The 24964-nt window shown below is 43.5% G+C and overlaps 1 protein-coding gene across 8 annotated transcripts in view; it reads right to left on the reverse strand.

The window, feature by feature from the left end:
• The window catches only part of MAP4 (microtubule associated protein 4), a 171670-nt gene that overhangs the window by 135326 nt on the left and 11380 nt on the right, over positions 1-24964 (reverse strand). For 6 of the 8 annotated variants that reach the window (XM_054190133.1, XM_054190136.1, XM_054190135.1 and 3 more), the window contains exon 2: positions 4160-4213. The gene's annotated coding sequence lies outside the window, so the exon portion shown is untranslated. Of the gene's footprint in view, positions 1-4159; positions 4214-7427; positions 7859-19553; positions 19755-24964 lie in introns of those variants that run through there. The other 2 variants (XM_054190131.1, XM_054190130.1) reach the window with 2 other exon arrangements.

The following is a 24964-nucleotide window of genomic DNA, read 5'->3' on the forward strand; positions in this document are numbered from 1 at the left end:
TCACGTGATGTTTATTCTTAGAGAGGATCCCAGGGATTTTTTTATTTAGTTAAGTTCGGTCAAGCAGTTGGCCCAGTGCCATAAGAGCATCACAGAACTCCTCAGTTCTGAAAAGGGAGCGGCATTAGCGCGGTATAGACATATTAATAGCATTAAAAGTGTCGGGTTATGCAAGAAAGACCTGGGTAACTGAAGATAAATCACTCTCCCCACAAAGTTGTTACTGCCATACAAAGTTCATGACAGACTTCATAAAAAAAAAAAAACACATGACAGCCATGGTCTGAGGTCAATTTAACTGCTTACAGCCTTCCAACAGCTGAACCTAATTCCTCCTGAGCTAGTCAAAAGAACAAGTTCTACCATTTGAGCCTTTCCATTATCTTGAGCTGGTTTTAATGACCGAATTCCTGCCTGCCTAAGAAAGCGACCAACATTAGCTGCTAGTGACACAACTAGAACAAGCCGAACCACATTTAGGAAACGACTCTCAAAAATAACTGCAAACTTCAGTCCAGGAGAAGAACACCAGGCACTGCTCCAATTTTTTAGGTTTTTTCTTCTAAGAAACACGCTCAAATGTTGCAAGCTGATGAACACAGACTTAGTTCAACTAGAATGGTGCCTATGTGGTTTATCTGGTTAAAGGTGCAGGTAAAGCAGAGAAAAACCAAGATGTCCTGTCAGCCAGGGCTTGCATCGGGCTGGAGCATGGGAAAACGCTGAGAGGAGCCACAGCAAGAGGCTTCTCAGTCTCAAGGAAGGTGTGTGGGAGTAACCATTTCTCTTCGCTCGTACCTTTTCGTTTTTGAAATCTGATAGGGTGGCAACAAGGGGGAAGAACACTCACTTCTGAAATGAATTAATGCAGAAGAATAGTTTCCACCTTCCAAAATGTATGCAGGAAGCCAGCAGAGGAGGAAGGGAGTAGCTACTGCAGCTCAACCACTATTGTATTTATATTTCCGTGCGCTTGATAACAAATACATTCAACTATGGCTGAAAAACAAGGCATTGGTTAGAAAACAAAAAAACAAAAGCCAAGCTTTCACGAAAGGAAGAGCAATAAAAGAAATTTCAGGTCCCCCTGCAGTGTTATCAGGTACGGTCTATTGGTTTCTTTGAGAGTGATTCACTTCCTTATTGCAGGTACAGCTGCAATATCCAGCATCGCAGTATTGTGCCCTTTGACACAGGCAGTTTCCCTTCCACGGGGGGAAAAACAAGGGAACCAAACAGATAGCTGTTCACTGTGGTACTAAAAACCCCACTTTTTAAGTTGTTTTTAATTCAAAACAAAGGGGTTTGCCCATATCTCTTTAAGGAAGTAAAACCATATGTGGTAAGTGATGCCGTAGCATTGCCTTCTTCCCAAGGGTTCTCTCTTACTTCAAGGGCTCAACCTTCTCGGTTCTGTTCTCGGCGTTCTCAGCCTGGAAGGTCAACGCATACTTCCTCAACCCCCTTTTCGAAGGGTGGGTGATAATGCACCAGCCCCTCCTCCAGCAAACTGCTAAATCCTCTCGGAGGACAAGCAATCACGCTTGGTTTGCTAAAGCGCAGAGGTAGAGGAAGTTTTCTTATCTGCTTGCCTTATCCCAGCAGAATTCTCCATAGGCAGAGCTGGGTTGCAGGAGGGGAGCTGGGAGTCACACAGCTCCTTACTCCTACTACAATTACGGCAGCAGCAGCAACCCCAAATCTAGTTCACTTTTCATTGATAGAATTGATCCCAGAGATATGGGTTTGTGCATGTTTCTTCCCAGCTAGAGCAGTTATCCAAAAAAATTACGTGTTAATCCATCAGGAAGTGTTTTTAGAAGTACTTTCTCCCCACCTATACACGTGTGGCCAATACAATAACGAAATGAAGTTCTAGGTGTCGCAAGAGTTGTAGTAAGTATTTGTAGTTTAAGAAAGCAAGTAAGATGACCGAACATGCAACTGGAGTTGGCTGAAAAAGCTCACAACAGAACAAGTAGGAAGAACTCTTTTTTTTTTTCCCCCTGAGTGACAATCTGAGATGAACAGGGTTTTGGTTTGGTTTTGTTAAGAACCCAAGAGCCAGATCACCCAACAAGATCCAACCAGCCAGAGTCACACAAACACTCCCTCCTTCCTGCCTGCTCTCCTGGGCTCCTCCAAAGGATGTTGGGGAGGAAGTTGCTTTTATTCAATCGAGGCAGTCAATGAGCGTGGATTAGATGTTCCCGGATGAATTACTTCAGGAAGCATTTTTAGCTGCTGAATACAGTTTGTGGGAAACACCTGTTTGGTTTCCATGTCCTGAAACGACGGAACAACAAATGTTTAGAGGTACAGCTACATGCATCCCTAGGACTCTCAGGGGCAGCGTACATTGTAACTCGTTTTTTGTACAGTGGAGAAAAGGAGGAAAATTATAACCTGCATACTCACCCCTTTAGACAACTTGGGAGTTAACAACATGACCAAGTAAATTGAAGCCTGAGATCCGTTCCAGACACCCAAGGAGTCTGGCAGACATTAAGACCACATTGGTCAAAGCTACGTGAAGCGGAAAGGAAGGAAAAAAAAGAAGTTTAAGACCAGAACGTGCAGGAAGGGCACTTACAGTCCTATGCCATCTTCTCTGCTGAGCCGCGCATAGCACTGAGTCCCTGCAGAAGGTGACAGTCCACCTCCTGTGACTGTTAGCTGCATCAAGGCCACAGTGAAAAGCACGCACAGCATTCTGGGCACCTCCCCTCCCACCCCCTCCCTCCATCCCACCCAGAGGGAGATAAGCCGTCTTATTTGGCTTTTATTCAAACGGCTTTTAGAGACGGACTTAAGATGGTTTGGCAGGGAGCCACGGTACACAGTATAAACAACTGGTGGCATGGCTGCCCCTACCCGAGCCTGCTTCCAGTCACATCCTGCACAAGAGCATCAGCCCCACTGGAAATACAGAACTTTGCACCTATGAGGTTGTTATCTCTGCACTTGCCATTTAAGAAGACTTAAAAAAAAAAAAAAGAGGCATTTTAGGAACAATTTTATCCCCTACCCATGACAAAGCTTTAGGAGACCTGCGAGGCTACTGTCACTTCGAGACAGTTTTAGTAAATCACAGCAGATACAGTCGGTGATGTTAAAACAAGCCGCAGTTGAACTGCGTCCATTCAACTCCTCTGCGTTCTCTGCAGCCAACTATCATTGGGTGGTACTGGCAGACTGACATTAACAGCTTCGTCATTTCTGCACAAGTCTGTGCCGTGTTTCATTCCAGTTCTAGACTACCTTAAGGTTAAGGCAGAAGGAAGAAGTATTAATTAGTGGCGTAAACAGGCTGATACGGCTCCAAGGACTTGAAGAAATTGGCAGCATTTGAGAACAATCACTGTCATGCTAATCAAGGTACAAGCCACTTGTGTCCCTCAGTCCATATAAATATCATGAAGAAATTGTAATTCCTTCACTAAGACATGTTACGTGAGCACCTGCATCTCAATTATCCTCTGCAGACCTGACGACAGACTCCAGCAGCTTTATGGTGCCTTCCACAAAGGAAGGCCAGGGTGAGAAACTTGGATGATCCGCTGCTCCAGCTTCCTAACAAATCAAATCAGACTTGTTTTTTTCCTTAGCCTAGTTTGCCCATTTTAATCTTTTCTAGTCCTCTTACGCTGATAAAAAGATTTGAGTGACCAAGTTAAACAAGCTGTCTGCCCTTTGCGGCAGAGAAAGCAAGAACGAAGGTCCGGCTGGCCAGAAAGGACATCCCTCGATGCACATTCCAGCCCTGCTCTCTTGAGCAGCAGCAGGGGACTGTTAGAAACTGTAATAAATACCCAAAAAAAGTAGTAAAGTGTTTAATGTAAAAGAATGGAAAGGTAAGTGTGTTTCAGAAATGTTTATTCTGCAGAAGTTCCAGCTGCAGAGCTTCCCCACATGCTGCCTTTTAAAGACACACAGACTCTCCCAGAGCCCATTTAACACTCCACTTGTCGCAGCCCGGCGTGTCGGCTCTGCCAGGCTTTACCACTCAACTTTGGTCAGGGATTTCGGCATTTCAGAACTCTAGATGGTAGCTGTATTTTCCACAAGAGCTGAAGTTTTAGTGCATACACACAGCTGTACTAAGCCTTTGTTTTTAATTAAAGATTTAGTGTTGTGTCATTAGAAAAGCAGTTCCTACCTCAAAAGCAGGTGTTCCCTTTAGCAGGTCCTTCAGTCCTCAGAAATTGCTTGCCTGCAAAATACAATGCATGCATAATTAAGAGGAAGCCATACAATTACAGAGTAAATGGACGTAAGCTTATTAAGGATTGCTAGATGATTTACGTTACTCAAAATTAACTAAATCTTGAGAAATTCTGCTGCAGTCCCACCACAGTCATCCAAGCATTTCTTTAATGTTCGCTCCTCGACAGGAATATTATCCAGCTCTGACTATTTCACATCAACAACACTTGCTCAAGCTATTAAGGATATACCACGAAAATTGTGAGCAGCTTCTCCCTCATCATGCCTCTTAATAGCTATTTTCAAACACGCCATTAAAGCTGGAGCAATCCGGGATGATTGGGACATCCCTCCATCAAGCAGTCGTTCAGGTGTTCACACAATGGCTCAAAAGCTCCCAAAGTCCCTGTTCGGCACGCACCTGCACAGCCACCTGCGGCAGCCAGGTTGGATTCACGACTGGATTTTTATCTGATTGGAGATGAACAAAGCTAAAAGAGGCACCAAAACATCTGTGGCCTGATTTAGCAGTTATTATTATGCAGAGCTACTGTGCAAGGCACTCTAAAGGCTTTCATATGGCAGAACTGTCACGTTTTAGTCTGAGACGAGCAAGAAAAAAAAAAAAAGGATGAAGCTTTTTTCCTTCGATAAAGGCTGTTCCACTCCATGCCACTTTCTGTACTTCCAAACTTCAGAGCGGAATCTCTCTCAGTGTCATTAATACATTCACGAGTCAAAACCTACAGGTATTGCTAGATGCGTCTCTCAACTAGAAAAGCATGTGCTGTATTCTTTTGAAGGATTACTTTAATGATACTTAGATTAATATTTTAAGGGGATCCAGATTTAAAAAGAAAAAAGAAATCAAGAGCTGCATTTCAGCTGCACGCAGCAGGCAATTTTCTGTATGTTTTCCATGATTTCAGTGAAGCTATATCCACCTGCTTTTTCGGACTTGATGATCCAAGCTAGACAATTCAATTCTAGCAGGGTACCATCTCATCTACTGCGTATTGTATCCCTAATTTTTTTATGGAATATTTTACACTTTGGGCATTATTGTTTCTTTATTGTAAAACATGCACATCTACCAAAAAAACCAACCCTATGAAAATAATGCTCCTTATATTCTCCAGGCAGCACTCCGCAGAAAAGAATATAAACTAAGCTGCAGAGTCAGCTTCAGTTAAGAAGTATTTTAATCCACGTGGAGAAACATCTGCCTTGTTCTTCACCATAGCAAGTAACCAAGCCAGTCTCACAACAAACTATCAGCTCAGTACCTGCTTATTAATGCAAAGTCCTATAGAAACACTAATGCTCCTCTCCCTACAGAGGCACATTTCCCATCACACGGGAGTAAAATGCCAGATCTTTCAGTTAAATGAGAAAACAGACCAGTGAAAAAGAGTATCATCCCCGCTTTAGTGAGCAGTAAAGCAGGCAGGAGTGAGAAAAACCTTCTGAAAGTCCTGTTCCCTGCAGAAGGGATGGAAAGGAGAGTAACTGAGTTAATTAAGGAATGGAGAAATGCCTTGCGTAGGCTTCAGATACACAAGTATCGTGGATGAGCTCCTGCTTGTGTGGTAACACTAATGCTCCCCGTCCCAACGGAAGGAACCTGCTAATACACATCATAAACCCACTTTTTCTTTTTCCAGGTTACTATTTGCAGTCCAGCCACCCTGTGATAAATTGGGGCATCGGGGTCCTTCTCCCCAGCTACTTCCCACCGATGAACACCCAGATCACACCCAAAAGGCATCAAGCCCGACCGTCTGCCCCAATAAAGTTCATCCCCCGTCTGTTGCTGTGATCCACCAGGTTATTTCACTCTCACGCAAGATATTCCAACCTCTTTGCATTGAAAGCACCAAACTTTACCCTATTTGTTAAGAAAAAGAAAAAAAAACCCCACAGCTCTATGTTTTGCAGCAGAACATTAAAGAAAATGAAAAGTCTTAGCTCCTATTTTAGTGCTGGGTGTTGCTGCTCCACTTCGAAGGGGGTAGCGTTGCATCAGCCATGGGTCTGACACCAGCGAAGTAAAACCCACCGCATTTCTCAGTCCGGGCAAAAAGATTTCTTCCTTTAGTAAACCTACATCTTTAGCTGCTCTTTAAATAAACCCTGAAGGAAAGAATTCCTGTACTACGAAGATGGTCTGAACTACCCACAGTTGTAAAGATGGCTTTTTTCCTTAAGTATGTGCAGTTCTTGACTGACAAGCAGAAATGCTAAACAATCTGTCTTTCTCAAACCATATTGACAGATTTGCTAAAATTGCAGGTGTGGCTGCAAAGATTTTTTTTATGTGCCAGGTCTTACAGTAGTCTGAAACAGACCTCGCCTTGTCCCCTCTCATAATAAATTGAGGAAGACTCTGACCACTTACAGAAGTGTTGGTGAACAGTGGTGGTGGGGGGTGGAAGAAATCATTTATCATCTGGCCAGCAAATACCAACTCACGTGTTCCATTATCAGCCATAACCATTTTCCAGTTTGGAAAAAATATTACTGGGAACTATGTGAAGAGATGTCTACACATTGCAACACTGATTCCAAGTTTGCATCTTTATTTTTCCCCCCAACGCAATTTTTATGCAAGTGACGCTGAAAAGCAACGCAGCAGAGGAAAGGCAGTCTATTATTTCACGTACATCCCACACCGCACCCACTCGTCATTTTTATCTTGCCTACGCTATCAGAAAACAGGTACTGCCTGGTATGCATACTGTCCCATCGTGTTTGCCATCCCTGTAATATCCAGTTTCACGTCCTGCACCAGTAGTTCTTGTTCCTCAGCTCTTCGGCTTCCCAAGCTCCTTGCACTTTTACTGTTAAGCATTTCAATGGCTTCTCTACCTTCACCCAGTTTTCTACACAGATGGGTTTCCTCCCCCCAGCTGAATTGCCGGCACCCCGTGAATACACGAGCCTACTTTCTGCTTGCTACCTCGTCTCCTACCTTCTGTTTCTTTCTCACCTGAGAATTCACCAAATCTACCCCATCTATAATACAAGAGTCATTCCGAGACTCACAAAAAGCATATACATGTTTCAGGGCAAACATTAACAATTCATTTCTGCTTTTCTATGATTTTGAAAGTTCGTTAAGTAGCAATTACTTGTCTCTACCCTGTTTCCAGTGGCAGCCCCTCTGAGGAGGGAGTAAACTACCACCTCTCCTTGGTCCATGAGAAAAGCACACAACTTACCTCACTCAGCAACCCCAAAAACGATGCTTGACAGAAGCAAGGCAGCGAGTCCCCCACCTCCACCTCACAAAGTCATCATGATTTGAGAGTCTCTAGTGCCAATAATTTAGCTCTTTCTGTATGAACAGTGCTCCTCTCAATCTGCGTTTGTGTTGCTGTACTGCCAAAGAGAAACATCAGAGCAAACCTCCAGTTACGTTCAGGATTATCCCTCTTACCCCAGCTAAATGGAATGTCCTCCAGTGCAATTAAGTTTTATAACAGAAAGAATGTGCCATTCATCATATCAGATACCCTTACAGGCTCCCTCAGTTTCTCTAAACCCTTTCTGTTTACTCATCCCCAAATTCAGAAGACCGTTTTCCATATCCCGGGAGAAAAAGCCACTCAATCTTTTGCTTTCCTGCTGTCTCTCACCCTTCATACTTGGTTTCCAAATCTCTAGATAAACAGCTTCCTTTAAATAGCTCCCCGTCTTAAATATGCACGGTACATGGAGATCACTCGATATGACAAGCTGAGAGGGGCGGCACACATTGCAGCTCCAGCATTCCACATGCAAAGCAGTATCACGTTGTCGAATTCCACAGCTTCAGACGCAGAGTCTTGTAAACCCTGAGCTATATATACATGGTGGCCATGAAACCCGGAGATTAAGGCAGCTCAGATGTTCACCCCAGTCCTCCCCTGGAGGAATCGTGCTGGCAGCAAATTAACTACCACACCTCGAACAAGGAAAACCACCTTTATAGCCACAAGCCCCCGTCTTGGCTCCTTGCCCATAACTGAACTCACCAAGAACCCAAAACGAGAATTTATTCTAGAATATACAGTGGACTTTTTTTTTTAATGGGTACCACTGCCAAATACTTAATGAATTTTTGTTAAGCATCACATTCCTGTTCCCACACTCGCATGAGGCATCTCAGATAAAGCTGGCAGTATTTGAGAGATTGCTTTTAGATTCAATTCTAGGTTTTTGAGTAGAGCATCTCCCAGGAGAGAAGGAAAGTGCTGAAGTTAGACTAATAATTTAAAGAGTCTTCAAAACACAAGATGGAGTTCCACTGAACTCTAAGAGTGAATAATCTTCTCAGGAAGCATTCATGAGCAGCAAGTCAGACGTTCACAGTAGTCACGCAACTCTCGCTACTTGCGGAAAGAGATCATACTTCCCAACTGCAGGTAGTGCACAGAAGAATAAAGGTCTTCAACTGCAAAGCAAGCAGATATTCTTCACCAATATCCACATTAAATCCTTATGAAAGAGAACAGGCTCTAACAAATAGTCTTCCATAGCAATTCAGGTTGACAAAGTTAAAAACCAGTGAGGTTCATGCAATCAGACAGTAAATAAGCAGCTGCACAAGTGTAGCTGTTTTTATAGCACAGTGGATTTTCATATGTCAAAAGCAATTCGAATAAAGAAACAACATGCGATGATTCCAGAAAGCTGCAAGAGTGACTCACGAATTGCCAAATCACCGGCATCAAGGACCAACCAAGGACCTTTCAGAATGATCCTGAAGCCTGGACGGTGCAGCCAACACTAATTAAGAGGCAGACTCCAGCAGCCAGTGGTCCTCGGTTGGTTAGTGTACAACCGGAGAGCGTGGGGAAGCTCGGAGCGAGAAGTCAACTGCATCACAAGGCAGAAGACGCACGACAAAAGGCTGGAAACACCCAAAGATGGCTGAGATGAAATGTTTTGACACAAGTAATTTTTGAATTCTTCTATAGATCTTTCAGATGTGTCTAAACAGGAAAAAAAAAAAAACAACTACCCAAACCCCCCCAAGGCTTTAACACACAAACATCCAGATCCACAAAAAGACAAAAAAAAAGGAAGAAAACATGAAAACCCAAGGCAGAAAACACCCTTGGTGAGAAAGAAAGCACATTCCTTTTCACTAGAAGCGCAATAAAAAAAGAAAGTGATTTCAGCAAGACCAAAGTACCTCTTTTCACAGTTGAAGAACTCTGCTGCTAACAGGACTAAATTAGCTAAAATTAGCTATTGCAGTTTTATTCCCCACAGCACTTCTAGCTTCCTGTGTGGATGAGTAGTTTGGGTGAAAGCAGTTCTAATTTGCATTCAGAGCATGCAAATTTAAGGCAAATAGTGATTTCTGACCAGTTCCTTCCATGAACACTGGTGCATAAGAAAAAACTGTCTTTCACATTCAAGTTTAATCCTCTTCCGAAATATTTATTTTTGGAACAATCCATTGAACAGTATGCCTTCAGCCTCGCCAAATTACAGCTACAAATAAAGGTTTTAAGAATTCAAGAATTCTTCCTACTGTTCCATCTAATCAATACAGATCCACTGTGACTCCTGTCATATGCTTTATTTGTCAAAGCACACGCCCGCGCCCACACTTAGCGTTATCCGACAACCTGCCATCTTTTTGGGTAGTACAGACCAGAGATGGGCATTTTTAATGATTTGAGATGTTACGGAGATTCACTAAGTAAAAACTCAGCTGCGCGCACATTCGAAAAAGGAGCAGCAAGAACCTGAGCCAAGTCTCGAAAGATGACTGAAACAGGAACACCCCTCAGTTAAACTAAATACAACTGAAGCTGCTCCAATGGCCATTTTGCCCTAGCTGGGGCTGAACACTAATCATCCCTGGAGAAGGAGAAAGAGAAAAAAGCAGCTTTCATTATTCAAATTTCACTTGTCCTCTAATGAAAGGCTGCTAAACTGATTGCGCTTCCTGCAATCCCGAAGGAACACGAAGGCTACCTCCCCACTGGGAGGTTCAGAGTCAGAGTTGACTTAAATGTGCCCAGGACAGCAGTGAGTGGGAAGTGGCTGCATTCACATTTGTGAAGTCTTACTCTTGAAACCAGGATGGGTATGTGCCAACGGCTCTTGGGAACGGTCTTGGTCCATGCCAGCTCTTGAACAGCATTCACCAGTGCCTGGGAGAAGACTTCTGCCCCAAGGCCAGAGATTGCAACAGGAAATACTCTAAAAACAAACAGCACCGAGGCTGTACGCCAGCACTCCCAGAAGTCACCCAGCATCATGTAATTCACTGGTACAGGTACAGCCGGAGACACCAGATGATGAGAAGCTCTTACTTAGTAAGTTGTTTTGATATTCACATCAGCCCAGCTTCCTGGAAACTCCAGTAGTCCAGGTCATCCTCATCTGCTCCTGCGAAAGCGCACACCACCAAGAGAGTCTCCCCAGCCCACTACTGTAAGAAACAGGGGTGGTTTGCAAGGTCTAAGTTCTCCATGCCTTTTTTAAAAATGCTCATTTTCGCTAGCCTTTAAGAAGTCTTTTATAAGGTCTCTCTGCTCTAGATGGTTCTTTTTATCTAAACTGAATGCCTGGCAAATCTGTTTTTCACAGGCTAGCGTGGACAACCAGCCGGCGGCTAGCACAGACAACCAGCAACTCTCCATATATTCTCCATAGTCTTCCTCTGCCCCTTCACAGTGTGATCCACCCACCCATAACAGCTCAATAGAGGGCTATTTCCAACTCACCACCCTCTTCACTCACACCGATTCAACTGTTACGTTTTTTTTAAAAGTTTAACGAACAGCTGGAGGTGTGAGGTGACCATAAGTTTTCACCAGTATCTAACCCACAACTGCCACCTCTTTAACCCAAAACGCCACTGAGCTGACGGGCTGCCTCAATCCTCATTCTCTCGTTCTCCACACAGTGCTGTATGTCGCTCCATTAGCTCTATTTCTCAACCGCATGGAAACTCTTGGTCTCACGTTGCAAAGGAACTTCTTGGAGCTCGATCCTATTCAAGCCATAGTTAGCGCTTCCTTTTTGCCTCCACCAGCCACAGGTGAAGGAGGACAAGGAAGAAATAAAAGGCTTCTAGCTGCAAGTCATAAAGGCATCGAGGTCACATCCCCAGCAGACAAGCCTGAAATACATTTATCAGCAACCAGGTTGTAACAGGCTGTTCAACACGTAAACGAAAAAGCATCCTTCTCTCGCTCTTCATCCACAGCACATCCTTTTGGGGTAGCAGTAAAGAACACCATAACTTTCCCACTCCCTAACGTGGCAAGTCCTGAGATGGTTCAAGAACAGGGCTGTTTGTTTCCTCTCTGCTTTCACAGATGACAAACTCACGCTGCACAGATCAGAGAGTCAATGGAGCAGTCAGTGATGCCGTGCACATTTGAAAAAAAATACAAACGTGAATGTGTATCAAATATATCCAGCTGCTGGTGCAGCCCCGAATAGAGAACACCATAATCTCACTTGGACTACGAAGCACTGCCTTTCTGTGACTTCAGAAAAGGAAAACCAAGACGGAAGTTGCAGGTGCCAACAGCAATTTTACAAAATTAGACCAGATTAAAGAATGTTGTCTGCAGCATCAGCTAATATATTAGTGTGGGCAAACAAGAGAGAAGTTTGGATTTCCCATTTCTTCAGGACCTTGAAGGCTGCCTCAGCAGTGACACGTTACCATGGCAACAGCTTTAGAGCAAAACAACTATTGGAGGAGAATTCGGAACCGCATCTGACATTTTACTATTGTAAGAAAGCATGAAAATTCATGAGACTTAAATCTACTTATGTTTTCAAGGTTGACGCCTGCCAACTTTCATAATTTAAGCGCCAGAGTTGCCCGTTAACGTCTCCTCCCTTACACCCAAGCCTCCTGCAGAGGTCATAATCCTCCGCTGCTATCGCTGTTCCTCCAGGAGCCGGTGCAGCGTGGAGGGGATTGTGCACGGATGGACGGCGGCGGGGAGAGCTGCACAGCCGCAGGTCACTCTTCAGGGATGCTGTTAACTGACTTCACTGAGCCCTTAAACGCACAGCGCACCTTAAAAACCCACCTACCGAGCCACCGTGGTTTTTTAGATTAAAGAACCCACACAGAGAACAGCCAGTGCTGTTTACATTGAGGTTTAGGTGGTGCTTGTGAACGAGTCGTTTCACAGGGACTTGAGGACTCAAATGTGGCAGTACCGGCGATCTGTGCTTCTTCACCTGACCCGCCACTGCCCCAGTCTTGGCCTAGAGGTACCTTCAAGACAGAGAGGTTTAGGATTTATTTAATCCTTGGATTTTCACTTTGGAAACTTATTTCTGAAAGTGTATTTCACATGGAATGCTTTGAAGGAAAAAACCCACAACCCATCAAGTACCAAAATTAAGCAGAATACACACCAGCAGCCTGACCAACGCCCCAGGTTAAAAACTCTGAAAGTACATGTTATTTAGTTTAAAAAAAAAAAACCAAACCGTAAGATATCTCCATGCAAAAGGTCATTTATATAGACCAAATTCCCATGCCCAGATGTGCTCTAAACAAACACCAGCATCTGAGCAAATCAGTTTGACAGGTTTAATGACCCGTGTATTTTAGGTTAAATATTTAAGACGTTTGGGAACACTTAAGAGGAACTGAACTAGCCATTAACCATGCCCTTGAAATCAGTCACACCCTCGCTTCAGAAGGTGAGCAAGACTAAGATGAAGACACTCATTAGCAAATTCAGCATCTCCTCTGTTTACAGTGATATATTTTATGAACTAGTTGCTCTTTACAGACTCAATTCTGAGTTAAGGCCGCACATTTCCATAACAAACCACTGGGCAGAGCCTCCATCATGGCTCTATATTCTATTTATTGTCCTCATCACACTTTTTAGACACGACAGGCAGCAACATTTTCAAGAGGGATGTTCGTCCCTTGCACATATAATGGGGCATTGAGATTTCTCCCTTCTCTCAAGGGGCAAAACGGAACAGAATGAGCAAGCAAGGGAATAGGGGAAGAAAAAACAACACACACACATACATGACACTGCTACTTAAGCGCTAGAAATCAACGTGTTTTCCTGCCTGCTTTTTGTGGAACCCGCTCCTGAACACAGATGCTGCTTTACAGGAAATTTTATCTTCCTTTCCCCGATATCTGCTACCTCGGCACACATGAGCTTCACAGGTTGGTTTCCAGTGCCTGGTGTCTCCGTTACAGAAACCGGAGATGAAGCTGAGCAGAATGGCTTGAAAGGGTTCCAACAGCAGGACCGGTGTCACAACAGCCAGATAAGACCATATTAGAAATGCCTAACACTCCTCATTACTCACAGGTGAGCAAAAGCATCCCAAGGGCATGCCACACACACACGCTATTTCTAAAAACAGAAGGAAAACAGTATTTCCTCTGTGTACTAGAGCTCCTGCATTAACAAGGGCAGATGGGAATGATAATTCCCCTTGTCTCCAACACTTAAGTTTAGCCTGTGCCAAAACTCAGTAGTTACAGATTACAAATACAACAGAACCTGATTGTGCTTTTACATATCAATTTCCCTATTAATTTGGGGGCTGCTATTTAGCCAGTGATGATACAGAAGATGCATCATCGGTTCTTATTAGACAGAAGGAATGCAGCTTTTTTTTTTAAATGATACCAGACAACAGTACAACTAGTACACCAAGGAATACATTTTAAAAAAATAAACAAAACCCACAGTAATCTAATTTTTTCCATTGTGCAAAGGTAACGCGTTTAGAGTCTCTGCATTATCAGTAGATTTCTCTCTGCCTTCTCAAGGGACAAAACATAAATATGGATCATAAGGAGGAAGGCAAAAGAAGAAAAGCATTTAAAAAACCCCAGTGCACAGACACAGGGTCATTGCTGCTTAAGTGCTAGAAATCATCGAGCTTGAGCTTCCCTATTTGCTTTTCTGGAATCTGCTGCTAATAAAGCAGCTGCTACCTGGCACTTCTGGAAGACAATCTTCACCCATCTCCTACCAGCGGGGAGGACCAGTTGATAGGACCCAAGGCACCACTGCAACTGCGGAGCCAGATTACCTTTCCAAGTACAAAGTTAAACCTGGTCAAGGCTTAAGTGACCCGCTGCATTTGACAGCTGAATATTTGAAATCCTGCTGTTCCAGAGTCTGGATTGCACAGTGAAGAATTACAGATCATGGCTGTAGTTCTGTAGCATGTGAAAACATACTCCACTCAGCTCTGTAAGCCAACCCTGGCAGGGGCTGGGGGAGGTTCCTCCTCTCTCTCCTCCTTTCTTCAAGCCAAAATGCCTTTCCAGGAGTCATGGCTATTCAGTAGCCCAGAGGCTTTACCTAGTATCAAAGTATTTACTTCTAGACTAGAGGCCGCCCTCTAACAGAAAAGTTAATGATGCTCAAAATCACTACAGACACAATACAAAGTGTTATAATCAATTAAAAGCAAGACCATTCAGAGTAAGACTATACTCCGGAAGTTTCCAGAGGACTTGTTGCCCAAAAGCTTCATGTGGAAAAGACCAAATTCCCCACAATGATGCAATATTGGTGTCCTGAGATAGCAACACTACTGCAATGGTAAAGTCCTGATGACACACAGACTTTGCCAGGCCCTAATTGAGATCCCAGCTCTGCAGAGAAGTCACCTGTGGAACATCCCACTTTCTCCCAGTTCCTTCAGGAAAAGCCTCCAAACATCACCTCAGCTCCCCTCTGCGGGGACAGTGACTGACCTGGCCAAGCCAGAGCTGGCACCTCGGGTCAGGCTGACTCTGACACTAAAGGGAAGGTGCGGGGGAACAAAAGAAAATAAACATTCTCCCATTATTTGTCATACAGCACCAACATTTGAGACTTCCAGCTGAAATCAGAGCAAGCAAGAGTGGATTTGTTCTGTAAGGTGTAAGCAGAAAGCGATAGCGATACCTGGTGAAAGGGAAGAAGGGGAGATACAGGTCAGAACAGTGTTGCCAGATAGGGTTAAGATCATTAACATTTAGTTATCTGCCATTTATCTCGCATATCACATTTCCAAGGCATAAAGAACCCAAGCTTTTGGGATTTTCTGTAAGTCTAAATGCTTTGCAGTGATGTTAAAAAAAAAAATCATCCTGCTGCAAAGGGAATTTGTGTTTCCCCAGGAAGAGCAGTTCCTGGGACTCAGATTGGGGAGGGGTGAGGGGGGAGAAAGACCAACCAAACAAAAAAAAGTCAGTGCGTAAGAGTTAAGTTTACCTTCTTTACAAGTGGGCTGACAACCCAAGCAGTCAGAATAAGATTCAGTGCCAGTCTGCAAATAGATTAAACATTTGGTTTAAGCTGAAAGATGTTCATATACCCTGCATCAAAACTATGGCTTGTATGGTTTTTAACACACAGTGTCACCCCTTAGTGAATTCCAGACAAAAGTGACTGGCCTTGGAATTACCCGATAAATCCTTCAGATGTTTGTTTACAACTTTAGATTAATTAAGGTTTGTAAAGGAAGAAGCTTCTAAAGCTAACAAAAAATTAACTGGAACAGAGGAAAGACACTAATTCCCCATTATGCAACTGCCTCCAAAACCAGATTTGTTCAATTCAGCATGAAAAAGCGGGACGGAGTCTCAGCACCCAACAGCAGATGACGACAGGTTACAATAAGGTGTGGACAGCTGTGTTAAACCAGAACAGACGAACAAATTGGTTCAAGATCGGAGCCACGATATACGCAGCGGCGTATTTGACACAGGTAGGCTCTTAAGTAATACCCTGCAGAAGATGGCTGCAGAGCAGAGCACCACAGCGCAAGATCATTCATCCAGCATTCACCCTACCCTGCCCTGCGATGCGGTGTTAAACATGATTTTTTAATTTTTTTTTTTTTTTTAACCTATCATGCCTACGGCCACGGCAAAAACAGCCAGAGGTCTGGATGATGAGAGACTGACGCACTTTTATTCTGCTGCATTTCTGCAAGTTGCTAGTCAATCGCAGTAAATAAAGAGTGAGAGGGAAAAGAACTGCAGGAAAAAAAGGAGAGATTCGGCATCTTGGCAGATTCCTTCCCCACAGACCCTATTTTATTTTGCCTAAGGCAGAGGAGCAGTATGAGTTTGTCAGTGTTATCACAACAACGATACCTGATGCAAAGGGAGCTTGGTGGAACTGTTCTTTCGGACACTTGCTCTGTGCCTATCAAGGAAAGCGATAGCTGCTCTTAAGACGCGACAAGATCGGAGCAGTTTCCCGTCAAGACTGAAAGCAGTACAGCGTGCAATACTTTACAGCACAATCAAGTAAATTAGTGCACAGATTTACTGCCTGAAAAATCTCAAATAATGTCTTCAGAAATCAAAAGCTACATGAATAAAATAAATATTGCACTACGGCCGAACAAAAAAAAAAAAACAATCCCCTTGTGAAAATACTTCAGATGTAGCAATAAAACTAGTTTCCAGCAGTACACTTAATCCATCTGATTTCTATTTCTCACACCTGCGGGAATTAAGGGAGTTCTGCAGAGCCAGAAGAAGCCTACACACTGGAGGGAGAACATGCAGAGGCTCAACACGTCGTCTATTCAGCACAGCAAGGCCCCCACTCACCAACGAAACAATCCCAAGAGCTGCTCCAGCGCCAAAATACAAGTAATTTTCTAATAAAATTCCCTCCCTCCTCCATCCAGGGGCCTCGAATCCAGTGCCTCGTCTTGCTCAGGTACATTACTCAGGGAGACAGTCCCAGGATAGTTGAGGTCTGCACTGCCACCAGAATCATGGAATTGTCTCAGCTGGAAGGGACCTTTAGGATCATTGAGTCCAACACTGACAAAAACCACCACTACCCCACGTCCCTCAGCACCATGTCTGCCCGGCTTTTAAATACCCCCAGGGATGGCGACTCCACCACCGCCCTGGGCAGCCTCTTCCAATGCTTGACAGCCCTTTCCAGGAAGAAGTTTCTCCCAATATCCATCCTAAACCTCCCCTGGCGCAACTTGAGGCCGTCTCCCCTCATCCCATTGTTCATTACCTGGGAGAAGAGACCAACCCCCCCTGGCTACCCCCTCCTTTCAGGGAGCTGTGGAGAGCGAGAAGGTCTCCCCCTCAGCCCCCTTTTCTCCAGGCTGAACACCCCCAGCTCCCTCCTCACAAGACTCATGCTCCAGGAGCAGTGGCTCCAGCCACGCATCCCTGCACTGGGATAGCTGATCCATTGCTGCTCAGGCCAACTCAACTCATTAAATACATTGGAAAAGCTTGATGTGTAGGTTCTTATTGCAAAGACCAACTTAAGAAAGTAATTATACCATCCTGCTTTTAATCTGAACTTAATAAATCTGCGCTGAAAAGTTTTAAGAAAAAAAAAATAAAAGCTGTTCACACATCCATTCGGAGTTCCACCTGCATCCTGGCTGAGCCATCAAATATCACATTAAACCTGGGCAAAACCAGGAGCACACAAGGTGACAGACAGCATGCACGGCCACCAGCTTCTGCTCAGAGACAGGACGCTGGCTCCTGCAGGAGGTACTTATGAACTGGACTTGTCTGCATTTGGGTTTTGTTTTGTTAATATTTATTTTAAGCTCACTGGCAAGTCTCACTGTCTGTTTTGCTGGGCCAGGATGTCAGCAGTAACCCTGCACCTCCAGGCTCTGCTCCCAAATACCATGTTCACCACTAACCAAGCGTAACTAGGAGGTGGGAATACACTGAAACTGGCCCCGTGCAACACGCCTGACAGCTACTAACAAAACAAAGAAAGTTGTATAAACAGCTCTGTTCCTATGCCACCCAGGGTCTGGGCATTTCTAAGTCAACAACCTGTATGTGAAATATAGTCACTCCAGCTGCATTCAGATTTAGAAGCTGCTATGACTCAAAAGTTATTAATTAATTCTTCTGTAATTTTAAGATAAATTCCAACTAAAAGAAGGCAAGTATAATATATTGTCTCATGTGTAATGCCGTTGTTTTTACAGTTCTCAGCATTTCATTAATTGAGAGAAATAAAATATTTGTATTTGAGTTTGAGCAGACTCCAAACTTCTTGGCTCCCCCTACACACAGATATTGCATTTTATACTGGACCCAACATGCGGCTCTCAACACATCCAAGGACAACAAATAATCATCCAGGGGTGAGAAAGTGAAAGAACAAAAACACTGAATACTACAATTTCTAAAGTGGCCTGAGAATGACTCAAACTCGCTTTGTCTCTGGCACATCACTGAAACTCCAACTCAGCGAGACAGACACAACTGGCAACTCCCACAAGAATGGCAGGAGTTGAATAGCTGGGGTTTGCTCTTACTACGGTAAGTTCTTTCAGTCAACAGCATATTTTGAAGCGACAATTTTATAATTTTAAAGCAGAAACGGGTAGAGGGCACGTGGCATTTCAGCACGCACCACTTCTAGTGGCTTGCACTACTCAAAATCCCATTGCTTCCAGAACTTCCACTGAAAGTCAATTATCTCATACTCAAATTCTGACCACGCGCGCAGTAACGTGATGTGGGGAGACGGGTGAAGGGTCCTCCTCTCAACAGGTTTATTTTGAAAGGCCAGAGGACTTCAGTCAAAGGAGGAGCAAAATTATCAGGGCTTACTCTGAGTATCGCTATGCAGTAGCTACAGGAGTCCTTGAATGTTTTTCTTGTCTAAGTCTGTGACAAAGTTAATCTAAAGGGAACATTAGGTAAATCATAGAACAGTTCAGGTTGGAAGGGACCTTAAAGCCCACCCAGCGCCACCCCCTGCCCTGGGCAGGGACACCTCCCACCAGCCCAGGTTGCTCCAAGCCCCGTCCAACCTGGCCTTGAACCCCTCCAGGGATGGGGCAGCCACAGCTTCTCTGGGCAACCTGGGCCAGGGGCTCACCCCCCTCACAGCCAACAATTTCTGCCTCACATCTCATCTCAGTCTCCCCTCTGTCAGTGGAAAACCCTTCCCCCTCGTCCCATGGCTCCCCTCCCTGATCCAGAGTCCCTCCCCAGCTTTCCTGGAGCCCCCTGAGGGACTGGAAGGGGCTCCAAGGTCTCCACGGAGCCTTCTCTTCTCCAGGATGAGAAATAAATACTCTCACCCAGTTAAGAGATGCCTTCATTTCTTACTCTGGCAAGACAAAAGTTCACTGCAAAATACGGCTGGGTGAATTTAATACAGAAGGTATATTGATTCGCTGTACTAAGCTTTAAAATAAATAACTTAAAACTATGAAGCTAGGGATCACTGTTGCATCATTTTTAATTAAAGTCTTCTATATAGAGTCTTAAAACAACAACAAAAAAAAAAACACACCATACATGCGATTGCCAGAAAAATAAATGCATCCAGTTCAGAGGAAGCCGTTCTTGCTTGACCCACCTGGAAGATTTGCTCTTCTTTCTTAACTGAAGCAAAAAGCTTGACAGACGGCGTCTCCTATCTGCTGCCGGGCCATGGCTGCATCCCAACGGACACTCGGCTCCCCCCAATGCCACCGAAGAGCTGACTCACTGCTCGGCCGATGCAGCACACTCTTGTTTCAGCAAATAGTTAGGGCATTGCACAGTGAGCGGTTGGTCTCTAGGATGAGATCATTCCCAACAGCAAACTTCATCAAAAAGCTTTTTGTTACGTGCTGTTGTACTTCAGAAAGTTAGCTTCATTTTATGATTAATTAGTAAAGAAGATGTTTTACAGAAAGGTTCGCTTTATTATTCAGAAAATATTCAGTAGCCTCCCCCCCTTTTTTCCCCCTCCTACATTTCCTACCACTTTAGATTTAGAATGCTTGTAAGACATTTTTAAATTTTTCAGCCAAATTCTTAGAATCATAAGAGGATGACTTCTGACAAGTACCAGAGGGACTCGGGAGTGGCTTTGTGTTTGGGTTTTTTCTTGGCATTTGAAAGAAACAACACTTTTAGACTCTACAACATCATTTCAGTTATGCTTTGCATATCTTGCAAAAGTGACAAGGAGATATTTGGAAGATATGGACAAGACAACAAGAAGAAATGGAAGGAGAAGGTTGTTACTGTGCAAGACACCCTTGCTGAAGAATAAGCAAGGGGGAGAAAAGGAAAAAAAAAGAAAAGATAAAAGTAGCGGCCATAGTACCTTCCGTCCCCCTCAATAAAATCCAAATACTGCTCTTGGGCTCCTGAAGTTCAGCTCAGAAGAGCCAAGACAACTACTTTCAAAATATCAGTTCCACAAAGATTACATAGTGCCCAGTGCTCCAGTGCCCAATCAGCTCTAGACAGCCAAGTCCTGCGCACAAAACTTCATGCAGCATCTGAAGTCCTGATGCTGTACCCGTCCAAGGGCACCAGCAATTGATTAAGCCAAACACCCAGCATATTCTAGATCCATAAATTCAGCATCCTCACATACACCTCCAAAGGAATGGATCCCACGTACACACTTAAGCATATGAAACATGCACAAACAGCATCAACCTGAAACAAACATCTATAGTGTCCCCTTCCTAAGCGACGCGGGCTCCACACCCTACAAGCTGGAGATCCTGGTTCTGTCTCCTCCTCAGCCTGAAAGCATTTGACACCATCTGCCCCACTCCTGGGAAGCGCACGACCAACCAAACATCTGCCACGGCACTTCTTGCACAGCGGTCAGCCTCTTATGTGTAGGGCAAGCCCAAATGCACAACTTAAAGCCCGAAAGACCAGCAAGACCATGTCTGTCGATCCCCCTCCTAACCAAGCAGTCTAGGTTTTGGCTTCTGTTTCAGGAACCGTTTCAGTGTTTCATGGAAGAGGCTTGCTGGATAAAAGCGGAAATAATCCCAAGGATATAAGCCAGAACTCATGGCTCCTGACATCTGAGCATCCTATTCCTCTGCCGCAACTGAGCATGACCTTTTTTGAGCCTCCTTCTAGATCCTCCCCATTATTTTATTGCAGTCATGCAAAAATTCTCGCCTTGGCCACACGAAGCAAAAGAAAACCGGATGCAGAACTAAGATTTGCCATTGTATAGCACACAACTGAAACACATCAAAATGCACTGGCATTTATTAATGGCTACATCACAGAAGTTAAGAACAAAAGTTAGAAAGTCCCATAGTATTTAGAAATGAAGAGAAACTTTGATTGTATTCTATGAACTGATCACTTCCACAGATCTCTGGTGAGGCACAGGCTGTCTGTTCTCAACTCGCTTCTCAGAAGGAAACACAGATGCTTCAGAAAGTTTCTCCCTGTGGTTGGTTTGTTTCTTCTTTCATCCAAGCATCTGCTGCCTGCAATTCATTCGCCTCTGCAGCCTTTCAGCTGTAGCTAGACGGAATGAATGAGTCACTTAATTAACCCAGAGTTTACACAAAAGAAACGTGAAAGCAAGAGACTGCCTTTAATCAGATCAATCCAGTGAGCATCTTGAACACACTGAACTTTCCTTTTTTTAAAAGATATATTTAAAAAAAAAATAACAGTAGACTAACAGAAGTAATTTAGTCAAAACTATCCAAGAGAACAATTCACAGGCAATTTCCAGAACAAAAAACATAAGATTTGAGTAATTTCCATAAAATACAGTCTACATTCCTGTTTAGTAGATGAAAATGGTCCCCTCGGTGTACACTCCCCTTTTTTGGTATTATTCTTCTGAAAAGTATAATAGAAAGCATTTCATCTAGAACTTGCGGCTCCTGTACTTTGAAAAACTAAAAGAAAAACTCTCAGAAGAGATAAGCAGGGGCATGGGAGCGATTCGTGTGACCTGCAAGCTACAAGTGTGATAAATTTTGCCGGGAGGACAAAGGTAACAGCGGTAACCAAAAGATAATCTTTTTTATTTGGAGATTGAGAGACTTTTGAGCTGGGTTATTTCCTCAACACCACCAGCACTTTCCTGTTTACAGATTATTTGCCTTCTATGAACGACAGGCATTTTTTTGTTGCAGTAGGTCAGCGCTGGTAGTGTAGATGAAGGGACGCAGCAGACAGAACCACACAGGATTCACAGACGGGCAGGCTGTGGTACCAAACCTGGGAGCAGCACCTAAGGCTCTAACGCAGATAATTAAGAGGAGACAGCTCGCAGTTAACCCTCAACCAAGCACGGAAAATGAGAAGATGAATAAAGAACAAAACAGAAAAGATGCTATGCACAAATCCACATAGATGATTCTTTCGCCTGACCTGTTGTAGTAGGTTTGATTTTTTTCACATGTGTGAAAGTGGAGAGAGTAATACAAAAGAATCAAAACAACCAATAGTGACTTACTTCACCCAAGCTGCTGTTCGTGCTAAAATATTTCCTTTTATTCCTCTCCATACATTCCATGTATTCCTCTGATCTAGCTTCTTTTTTTTTTTCTACCCCCAATCCCACAAAAAGGTTTAGGCTTGAATCTAAAGCGTTAACAGGAAAGAAAGCTACTTTGAAAAAGTCCAGTATCGGTGAGAAGTGCAGCTGGTGGATATACAGCTTCCCTTTGCAGTGTGACATCCCTTAATAACCCAGTAACACCTTTCAACGGCATCCGAAGCTTAGGTTGCATAAATAGTTAGATCCAACCATCTTTACTTTGAAATTTAAAATAATTTAAGGACAAAGCATCGTAAGTGACTTGGAGGACCTACAAAGTTACCTTTCTTTAAAGGTTATGAGTTAAAAATTCAATACTACTCAAGGTTATCTATATGTGCTAAATCAGGTATTGAAGACCAGACACTACCTCTCCTACTTTTGTCTTTCTGAGGATTTTATTTTATTCCTCAATCTATAAATTGTGACACTTCTTTTAAGCAATACTACAATTGTTGAGAAAAATGCCTGGTTTTACAGTTCTACTATCGGGATGCTCTAATGCATTTCAACTGAGATCACCAATTTGTGTGTACTCATTGTGTTACCCCCTTCACGTTTGCAAAATTAATTCAGCACAATGTTTAATTATTAGAACAGAGTTGCAAAAGTAACGCCCACTGAAATTTCGATGATATGACAAAGATATGTAACACCTGAGTCTTGATTCGCCCCACTCCCCTTAGGCATTCAATAAATTGATAACTCTTCAATTAAAAAAATGACCAAAAGTTAAATTACTAAATACCACAAGTGCTTACTGTAAAAATATATAAAAAGAACAAATGCATTTTAATTCCATACAGATTTTAAGAGCAAGTTTTGCACCATATTATTTCCTGTTCCGTTCACGTTCAACTATTTGATTACATCAGCACCTCAAAATGATATTAGAAGATGTGGAGCTTGCCAGAGAATTTCATCTGGGAAACGTAACAGGCACAGTCAGCATATTTGGCTGCTGAAAAATAAGGCTACAGATAAATTACATACTAGAGAAAATAAACATACCCCCGACTCGAAGGAAGAAAAGAGTTTAATTTTGATCAATCTAGGGTATTTTCAATGTTTCTACAGGCATAACACAGTCAAAAAACGCAGCTGAGGCTCCTTTCAAAACAAACCTGCATTAGTACATTCTGCTTTGTTCCACAGAAGAGCACCTTGGCTGTGGGATCCAGGGCAAACGCAGGGAATCTGGTCTTGGCAAGCTACACCATCAGAGGTGGAGTTTGGGGATCATCAATGGGCATTTAGGTCCTATTGGCACAGGACAGAGAGCACTGCTTTCATTAAGACAGCCCGTCAACTATGCCAACAGCGTTCCTCACAACCTGTGTTCCCCCCGCTCCCCACGTGCCATTTCTTTAACAGAAAGATGACAAAGAAAATTATTTCAGAAGACAGAGGGATGGTCTCGGGTAATAATTCCAGAATGGCCAGGCAACACCGACAACTTCAGGCTTTAAAAACTGTAATTATCAAACTGGATTCTATACATGGACTTATTACACCTACAGGAATTACGATCTCCCTTTTCACTTCTATACAGGAAAAATAACAAAATGGTGCCAGAATTATACCACCATTCAGGAGTACCCCATTCCCTAGAGCCTACCAGCACACTTGAGCTCTGCCAAAAATCTAGATATGTTGACCTCAGACTGTACCCTCAAGTCCTATAAATGTGTTATCTACAACATTGTTTTTCATATATGCAATCAGACTGAAACGGTGATCCAAGAGAACTAAATTCCCCCATTTATTTTACTGAAGATGACACCTTAAAGAGTGGGCACTATTTCAAAGCTGAAGGCGTTAGTACAGGTTACCGAGGACGCAGGAAAGAAACAAACAGAACTGGGAACTAAACTAATGGTAGTCTCATTCCCTCCGCCCCCCTGCCCGTTTTCCCTCTGAGGCAAGGACAGACACAAACAGGTACAAAACATGAGAACAACGTACATGAAACAAATCAAAAACCACAATGAGCAAGAAGATAGAAAATTATCTCATTACACAACAAGATGTGAATATCTTGAGTTCATAAATCTTAAATTTATTTAAAAGAACCTTACACAAAAAACCCACAACCAGTATTCCAGTTTCAATCCAAAAAAAATCACAACTGACATTCCATTTTAAACCCATAGGAACATCAGACTTGCAAGGACTTTTTCAGATGTCGGGTCATGGTAGGACTAGAGGGAATGGATTAAAACTAGAGATGGGTCGATTCAGGCTGGACGTTAGGAAGAAGTTCTTCACCATGAGGGTGGTGAGACACTGGAACAGGTTGCCCAGAGAGGTGGTGGAAGCCCCATCCCTGGACGTCTTTAAGGCCAGGCTGGACGGGGCTCTGAGCAACCTGATCTAGTGGGAGGTGTCCCTGCCCGTGGCAGGGGGGTTGGAACTGGATGATCTTTAAGGCCCCTTCCAACCCTGACAATTGTATGATT

Source organism: Rissa tridactyla, chromosome 2 (assembly GCF_028500815.1).
Source record: "Rissa tridactyla isolate bRisTri1 chromosome 2, bRisTri1.patW.cur.20221130, whole genome shotgun sequence".
Classification (NCBI taxonomy): Eukaryota; Metazoa; Chordata; class Aves; order Charadriiformes; family Laridae; genus Rissa; species Rissa tridactyla.